This window comes from Centrocercus urophasianus, unplaced genomic scaffold, assembly GCF_019232065.1.
Source record: "Centrocercus urophasianus isolate 14NV4802_14NV808 unplaced genomic scaffold, USGS_Curo_1.0 seq_17, whole genome shotgun sequence".
In the NCBI taxonomy this organism is placed as follows: domain Eukaryota; kingdom Metazoa; phylum Chordata; class Aves; order Galliformes; family Phasianidae; genus Centrocercus; species Centrocercus urophasianus.
Window position 1 is genome coordinate 2,151,044 of NW_024884722.1, and position 9,857 is coordinate 2,160,900.

Here is a 9,857-nt window from a genome sequence, read left to right on the forward strand (position 1 = left end):
TACCTTCTGCCTTCCATGGTAGAGCTGACACCACAGGGCATGAAAATCCTCGTGCACAATGTGTTTGGTGGCACTGACTGCTTGTTTCACAAAAACTCTGTATCAGAAAGCAGCAGTCTTACCCAAACGTAACTCCTTGCCTGCTTCATGATATGGAACCCAGGGGAAAAAGTAGTTCTTGTTATGAGAAGTGTATCATTTTACAACTTTTGCTCTCCTCTTCCTTTAGAGTTTCACCAAAATCTCATGATAAAAAGCATGATGACAGCGTGACCGAGGAGCATCCTTGGCTGTTCTGTGGTTATAGTCAATCCAGGCCTTAAACTGAGCCCCAACCCCTGCCGCATTTCTATCTCCAGCCCCTACCCCAGTTCCATCTCGATCCCCATCCCCAGCCGCCAGCCCATCGCTGGTAACGGTGTGCTTGCAATGCCATCTAGCGATCATCGCGGCTGATGAGCTCCAGGAGCTGTTTTTCCCCTCGGTACTCCCACCTTCCTCCCTCCTCCCGCCGCCGCAACATCCAATTAGGCGGCTTAAAGCCCGAGAAATGAGGTGTGCTAACAAGCAAGCATGAGAGACAGAAGCACTGCTGACCCCGTGTCGTTTGCAAGCTGTGTAGTGCATCCTCATCAAGTAGCACGGCTTAATTGGCTTGCTAAAGGCATCATTACTGCCAGGTCCAGCCTGCTCCCAGGTGTGTGGGGTGGTGGGTGACAACCGCTCATGGCCACCCGGTCACCTGCACTTCCATAATTAGTGCTGTATGTGGGCACCACTTGCCCCTTATTCTCTTGGTAAGGTGGCTTAAAAGGTCACAACACCTGTAACGAAAGGTCACTTCAACATCTGAAGGGGAACTTAAGGGAAAGAAGGGGGCAGGTTCTTCAGGAGGGCCAGCTGTGATAGGACGAGGGGAAATGGTTTCAAGCATAAAGAGGGCAGATTTAGGTTGGGTATAAGGAAAAAGTCTTTTCTGGTGAGGCACTGGAACAGGCTGCCCAGAGATGTGGTGGATGCCCCATCCGTGGAGACTTCAAGGCCAGGCCGGATCAGACTCTGGGCACCCTGCTGGAGCTGTGGTGTCCTTGTGCACTGCAGGGGAGTTGGACTGGATGGCCTCCAGAGGTCTCTTCCAGCTAAGGATTCTATGATTGCATGCACAAGACCCAGCCTGCAGAAGGCAGGAGGAAGCCTGCCTTCCTCTCAGCAGAGCAGCTTCAGAGGAGCAAAGCCACCACACTGAATCTCAGGGCACTCTATATCAATGCTACTATTTTTTTTTCCCCCCATATTTCTTTCTCATACCTTAAAATTAGAACCTTGAAAACTACTCCATGCCCCAAAACCACAGCAGAAAAGAAGTGTGATAGATCCCATATCAAATACCACTACCAGCCACCCTAATTGTTTCAACTAAAAGGAAGTGGGAGCAGTTGACATATAAACACACAGTGAGAAACAGCATGTAACTGGAGGTGAACTACTCGGATCATAGCAAAACAGAAGGAAATCCATCAGACACCATGAATGCCCACCCAAACATTACTTTGGACTTAACGCAGCTCTGCTCGTTTGCTGTGACAATTATTATCTAACTAATGGACATTTTTTGAGCCAATCAAGCTTGAGACAATTGGCCTATGGCAATTAACTCTATTAACTCTAAAATTAGAATTCAGATAATTTAAACATGAAATATGTATCTCATAGGAAGACAAATCTGCTGGAGACTGCCATATTTAGATTGCACAACATATTCCAATTTAGTTAACTCTCCAACTCACAAGAGCTCAGGCAACACTTTTCTGCAGCCACATTGCACAAGAGAAATGTCATAGGATCATAGAATGGTCTGGGCTGAAAAGGAGCACAGTGCTCATCCAGTCCCAACCCCCTGCTGTGTGCAGGTCACCAACCAGCAGCCCAGGCTGCCCAGAGCCACATCCAGCCTGGCCTTGAATGCCTGCAGGGATGGGGCATCCACAGCCTCCTTGGGCAACCTGTGCCAGTGCCTCACCACCCTCTGGGGGAAAAACTTCCTCCTAATACCCAACCTCCCCTGTCTCAGTTTAAGACCATTCCCCCTCATCCTATCACTATCCACTCTTGTAAGCAGTCTTTAAATGTTGTATGCATTTTTTTTCCATTATTTGCATTTCAAAGCAATAGACTTTGTATACACCAAAGGTTTGGGCAGCAAAAGCATCAGCACAAACAGCACTAATGCCCTCACAGTGTGGTAAGATCACACATTCCTTCATTATGTTTTCTTTCAGTCTAACTATTCAGAAAGTCTGTCTACAAGAAAGTGAAACGCATTCAAGCGTTGATCTTCTTTTGTCCACTAAACACTTTATCTTTCACTTTTACTTCTTATTTTATTTCAGCTCATTAGCGATCCCATGTAGAAAGATCCCTTTGAGTTAATGGTGTTCAGATCTATTGATATGGAGCATCCTTGGTCTGTTGAATTCTGGAAGCGTAACATCTGCCTTCCATTGAGGAAAAATAAGTGAAGAATTATTGTTTCATGAATTTTATGGAAAGAATATCATTAATGACACATAAGGAGACTGCTTATTTAGGATATATGCCCCTTAGTACAGATCTCCCATACGTTAGCACCTAAAGGGAAGGGATATGCACCCCCACTTCAGCAGCAAGGCAGTTCCTGTGGTTGAGACAGCAAGAATGGAGAAACCAAAGTATTCATTGTCCACATTGAGCACAGAAAGCACCCAGAAGTGTCACAGAACTCCAACCACCTCCCTGAAATGCTGTGGTCTCTACTGGTGGCATTGCCAGGGGGAACTACTGCTGTGTGGGGAATTGGAGCATCGCCATTTGTGCACGTGTGTCACAACATCCTGTGTGTGCTCCCTTCAGAAGTGAAATGGTTATGGTCATACAGGCAACAAGCAGGTTGCAACATTCTGCTTTTCCAAGGCACATCTTTTCATCACTCACCTGGTCTAAACAGGAGATCGGTGTCAAACATGGGCTGCCCTGCAGCTGTTCCACTGCACAAGGCGCAGCAAGTTGTGAGCATCTTGTTCTACTGCAATAGAGTGCGAAGAAACCCCTTGAGAAACCCTTTTTATTTTTTTTGCTTCCATTACTAAGCAGGCTATTAATTACTGCAAAACTTATGTTTAATGGAAAGACATTGCAGAACATGTCTCCTTGAGGACCTGTTTTGTTTTTGAAAGCCTAAGTGTTTACATCAGGCGTTGTGATTTATTCTCAAATCGGCTGAGACTCGCTGTGCTGGACTGTGGACAAAACCCATTTATTTCCCAGCCTGGGAAGGCCATCCATCAAAGAGAACACGGGGCACGTTGCCAGCCAGGAGCCTGTGAGCTGGGTGGGGAGGGAGCTGCTCAGCCATCCCTGTTCTGATTTCCTCCCAAAGCTCAGCAAAATAATGGGAAACTTCTGCTTGGGAGTGAATGGGGGGGAGCATCTTTGGCTCTTTGTCCTTTTCCTGCTGATCTTCTCCAAAAGAGCAGTTGGGCATTGGCACAGCTGCCCAGGGACTGGTGGGGTCACCATCCCTGGAGGTGTTGCAGAGCTGTGGGGATGTGGCACTGAGGGATGTGGGCAGTGGGCACGGTGGGGTGGGCTGGGGATCCTAGCAGACACTTCCAGCTTTGATTCTAAGATCCAATGGCAGGGCACTGAGGGGAGCCTTGCAGGCTCCTGGCTTCCTTTAGGGGCAGCTGGAGCGGTAAGACAGCTTCATTCTCTGCTGGCTGTTTATGTTTCTTTGAAAGATACATTCACTTTAGCACCAACCAATTGCTCTCAAATGACTCTGAATGTTGCTTGGAGCCCAAGCTCACCTGCTTTCGGTATGCAGTATCAAGTTTTATGCCAGTCCTCTTACCGACAGATTTGCTTAATAGCGTTTGTACTTTTAACTGCTCACCTTTAAGCCTTCATTTTCAAGCTGTTACATAAACAAATCCACATTTAAAAAGCATCCAACTTCACTGACACATAGAGCAATGTTAGCACTTCCAGGTTCATAACCTTCTACTACTCGCTGCCCTGTCTCCAACACATTACTAAGAGGGATTTTTTGCCTTGCAAAACCCAGTTTGCTCCTGTGCAAAGGTATTTGACCCTAAGAAAAACCTCAGTGAAAGATTTTTGATACTGTGCATTATAAACAGCTATAACTTGCACAGGGAAGGGATAACCTGGCACCTGAAATTCAGCTGTGTTTCAGAAGTCAGGCAGCTGTTGGATGGTTTGAAGCTGTGCACAGCTGAAAGCGAGCCAGGGGCTGATCAGAGTTGCTGGGGGTTTAGAATGTTTTTAGGCTCTCTGTTACACTTTCCAATGTGATAAAAATACAAATTGCAAGCAAATAATGTTAAGGATGAATAAAAAATTACGGTCCCCCAGGGCAAAGTAAGTTAATATAATGCATTTTGTATGCGCAATTCCTGCAAAGATTCCAGCGATTGAAAATCACGGAGTTGCAGGGGTTGGAAGGGAACTCAAGAGTCCATCCAGCCCAAACCTCATGCTAAAGCAGATCCCTACAATAGATCACACAGATAGGCATCCAGACAGGTCTTCAATATCTCCATAGAAGGAGACTCCACCACCTCTCTGGGCAACCTTTAGCAGTGATCCATCTCCCTTACCATAAAGAAGTTCTTCCACACGTTTGCATGGAACTTCCTATGGTCAAGTTTTAGGCCATTGCTTCTTGTAAAAATCAACTTAAGATCACGTTTGTGGTTCAGCAAGTCCATGATTTTGCTTTGGAAAATATGACCCTGGCTATATGGCATATAGATTTATTTACTTTAGGCTGTACTTCTCTGCATATGGTGTAACTGCTAAGAAACAAGATCAATTGTTCTCTGAAGTGTATCTTACAGAAAGAGCCAGGCACATTACTTCAGAGAAAAATGCTTTTACATCAGCTGCACTATGGTCCTGACATCCCACAAAACCCACTTCCTCACCTCTCCAAAGGCTTTTCCTTCTCCTTCTACACTGACAGAGTGACTCCTGTCCCTCCTCTTCTATACCAGATATTTGTAGCACCAGAGCCCGAGAGAAAGATGGATGGAGAAGGGCTGGAGATGTCAGCACGCTGCTGCTCTGAGTCACTGCCAGCAGACTCAAAGTCACAGGTCCTACATCCCATTTACTTTAATGGGTTTTGTTCAGCCAATTAGGCTCTTTTTCCTTCAGATCTCATCCGCACAAAGGACGGCGTTAATACTTAGAGCCTCGCGGGACTAATTGTCTGTGAAGTCACTTCGAGACCTTGGAGAGAAGCACTGGCAATTTAATTATTATTATAGGTATTATAACGTTAAACATAAGTTCATGCGTCCATTTGGGGGGGAAAAATAAAAAATAAAATCAGTATCAAAGGAGCTAAAGCCTCCCCCAGGCTGTTCCATTATTCTATCGCCCTTCGTTTGAAAGGCGATGCTCAGCTCTGTTCTCCTCCTGGTGCGGCGGTGTGCCAACCCCTGTAAGATCACATCCAGGTCAGAAACGCAGCTCACTGCCTCACAGAAGTCAGAGGCAACAAGAAGTATTGTTCACCTGATCATTTTCTACAACCTATGGTTGTTTGTTTGTTTGTTTTCCCTTTATTTGAATGCTTTAATTTTGTTCTCCTGAGGAATGATTAAATTTGCTCCAGTAAAAAGCCAAGATGAGCAGGGATTTGAAAAGCTGAGATCTAACAGTGCCAACTGTATGCTGCAAAAGTCCAGTGCCTGTTATAAACGTGTAATATTTGGCAAGCAGTTTTCTTCTGGTGATAAAATGCATTCTTACCAATCAAATAGTCAAGAGGGCAAAATTAACCTCTTCCCATATTTACCGAGCCAAGTGACAACTCATCATCAGTGCACCAAAGTCCCACAGCACGACACAAACCAAAGATAAATGTAGATTATTTCTAAGGGTGAGTTACAAGAAATAGTTATCCTTGTCCTAATGAAAATCACAAAATGGAAGAACTATTCATAGAGAACAGCAGAAACAGAAACCTGGGCCTAGGAAGAAGCTGCTCTGTACTAAGAGGGATTCCTAGGGTAACTGCTATCTAGACCTTTCCACCAAGTGACCAGCACAGATTTAAAACAACTCACTGCAGCTAAGAGAAGAGAACATTCACCACTAGATGAACAGAAAGCCCATTTCTATACTGGTGATTCCAACCCCAACTGGGAAAGCAGTTCCCACTGTTTCCTGGGTGCGTTGGCTGACTTTCTTGCCACTAGAAGTCAGCCAGCAGCCTATAATTACACTGAATATCTTCCTGGAACCTAGCTTCCATAAAATGGTGCCATCTTTGGAGTAATATATCATTGGTATGCCCTGCTCAGATTATTACACTAATATATCCTTAAAGCAACAGCTTGCTTCAGTGATGGATTGGTGTAACGTGGTGTGAGAGCTACAGCTCTTTCAGGTAATATATGACGCTCTTGTGCTAATGTATGGCCATCGTATCTCAGAGAGGAGCTACTGGGATGATGCATTCCCCTGTGGCAGCACAGCCCCCCCACAGTGAACAACAAAGGCTCATTGCAGGAGGATGCTCCATCTCAGCATGTCTTTGCTTTACAAGTTCATGGGCTGATTTCCCTGCTGAGGAGGCAGGTCCTGATGAGTTTTGATGTCCTACAGGACAAAGCTGGCCTGCAGGTGAAGGAAAACTTGGTACATGCTCATGCCAGGGAACCTGCCAAACTGAATTCAGGTTAGAAAATGCCCTTGCTGTGATCACCCTCAGCATCACACCATCTTGAGCCTAGAGAAACCCATGGGCAAGCAATTATTTACCACATGGCTGATGAAAGACTGTGAGATTACTAATAGAGCTTAAAACAGCTCTATTTCATCTGTAAACTGAGAGATAAATCTAATGCATCCTACCCTTGTTTTGCAGTCAGTGCATGATGGAAACCCACTCACACCTGGAGGCTTCTGAGTCCAGTGATGTACTGCATGTTACCACTGTAAAGTTTTTACACAGAACCACAGAATGGCCTGGGTTGCAAAGGAGCACAGTGCTCATCCAGCTCCAACCCCCTGCTGTGTGCAGGTCACCAACCAGCAGCCCAGGCTGCCCAGAGCCACATCCAGCCTGGCCTTGAATGCCTGCAGGGATGGGGCATCCACAGCCTCCTTGGGCAACCTGTGCCAGTGTGTACATGAGGAGTTTCCACTGCTCTTCCACTTTCCTGAGAGTACAAAGGGGGGAAAAACATGACAGTTGACTTCTGAACTGGGAAACGTAAATCTTTATTCTTGAAAAAGTGAAAATGTCTTCCTAGATATCTTTTTTCCCCCCAGTAGATTTGGAGCAACTCCTCAAAAGAAAAACCCCAAATTGCATTGTTTTCCCTCTTGCATTGCACAAAACCAAGCAATCACCACCCATGACAAAAGCACACAAAGCAGCTTTCTGGCAGAGCCCAAACTCATGCTAGCTCAAATTGAAAAGGAAAATATTTGCATGCTATGACTCAGTGCAAATGGTTTACATACTGTTCTTTTTTCCAGCTTTAATTACTGTGGTTGTCACCAAGAAACCACTGAAATTTTACAAGGACATGCAGAGGTTGTGTTATGTTTCTCTTTCATCATGACAGCAATTCTGTTACCTCAACAATGTGAAAACATTTAAAAATCATTAACAATCACTTGAGAAGTTATTTCTTCTATAAACAAGATGATACAAGCTGTAATAAAGCAATCAGCATTCCCTGTAATTTGTTTTGTTTCCAGACATTCACCTGACCTCTACCTGGACTTTCTGCTAGCCTCTGGCATGGGAGTGTTGTATTCCATCCATTATATGCATGGAAATTAAATTGAGTAGTGGGTGGAAAAAAGAATTAGATTTAGTAAGTTAAACAATGCATGGAAATTGATCTATGCATATTATGCATAACCTTCTCAACCTGTTCTATTCAGTGCTGCTAAATGCATTTCAAGGGGCAGCACTAAGTGAAATGACTGCTATCTACCACATAGGGTGCTTTTCTTTTTGTTTTTTTTTCCCCCCCTCACCTGCTGAAGCTTTGCAGTTAAGATAAAGTCCTATTGTTTCTCCTTCCTTGTGCCTCCAGGAAAGATGTCCATTGGCTTTGGCCCCAAGTGCCATGGTTCCAGCTTTGTCCCCAGCACTGCTGGCCTGGCATCAGTGCTCACCAGAGGCCCTTTGGGCTTTTGCTCCTTCACTTCATCCCTCTTGTGCAGCAAACGCTGGAGCTGGGGGAGAGGAAGAGGGATGTTAAGAAATGAATGTGCTGTGTGAAATCAGAGACAACTGCCAGATACTCCTACATTAACTAATGACATAAGCTTTTGCACCTTGAGGAAATAATCAGGAGTTAATAAGCTGTGTGACACACAGAGGACAAGAAACAAAGAAAGACAGAGCACTTAATCAAAGCATAACCTATTCCTCCAGCTCTTGACTGCCTTTTGCCTGCTTGGTGCTCTAGGTGTAGCTAATTCCTAGTTCCACCCTCTTCCTCAAAATAGGCACTGGAGGAGAATGGAGGGCTGTGTGCTGGCCAGGGCCTGCAGAAGGCAACTTAAGAGCATCTACAGAACTTACAAAAGCTCACATGAAGTTCTGTGCATGGTTATTGGGGGAATTGATGTGTTGGGGTGTGTTGTAATGTAATGCTATAGTGGGATGATAACAGCAGGGTGGCAAAAATGTTTGGCTACAGCAAATGAGAATGGGCCCAAATGCAGGAGCCACAGATGCAGAAATAAATGAAAAAAGCTGCTTACCTTTGAAAGGCCAGAAGTAGGCAGGGAGCTCCAACAAGAGATGCCCTTGTATCCACTGCCAAGCTTTAAAGGAGGTCTAGAAAGGGATGGATTCTGGTTGCAGCCCTTCCAGTCACTCAGGTGCATTGCATTGCACTGCATGCACCTGAGCTCCCCTGGTTTGGCTCTGCCTTCCCACCAGGTGCTCCTTCACTGCTTCAGACAGTGGCTTAGTATTGCCACTATATGTGATTTGATGTTTCCTATTTGCTAAGTTCTCCTATTTCATTCTCTCCTATCTATCACATGAAAAGGGAGTTCTCTAAGGCGAGAAGTAGCAGCAGAAGCAGTAGTAGTCCAGTTTGTGTTGTGCCTGGCTGAAAAAGTGGACTTTGCCTGTACATACCAGTGACTGCTGGCACCCAGAACACATACCCTAAGAGTTACAGAGGCACAACGAAAATAATGAAGTGATATTGGAAGAAAAAAAAAAAAAGAAAAAAGGGGGTTATTTATTGGTATCCCAGGAGATGAGATAGAAAGGGGAAGTACAGAGGGCAGCAAGGTGATTTTGCAGCAGGGAACAGAGCTAGTTCAAGGACATTCAGCAGCAGCAGCCAAGGTCAGCACCATTGACTGGATGAGTGCAGGTGCTATGGCCTTGTGCTGTGACAGAAACGAGAGAAGGATGCAACTAAGCCAGAAAGGCCTTGAAATGAAGATATACTGTTCAAGTTTGCTGTGTATACAAGGGAAAAGCAGTTCATGTATTCAGAGTAGTGAGACACAGGTAATGTAATAAGAAAATGAAGGAGGAGTGTAAGTGGTTGGATCAGGCTGAAACAGCCAAGGACTACAAGCAAAAGCCTCCCAGATGATGGATATCCAAGAAGGCTGAATACATAACGTTATAGAATTTCTGATGGGCTATGGCTACAATCTACCCTCACAAAACAGTATCCCAGTGTTTCGAGTTAGCTGAAACACAAGCAAAAAATCTTATAATATTAATATTAATTAATAGACCAGCCAAATGGAGGCACAAATAAGGCAGTGGGATGCCTGCCCTGGGAAAGTTA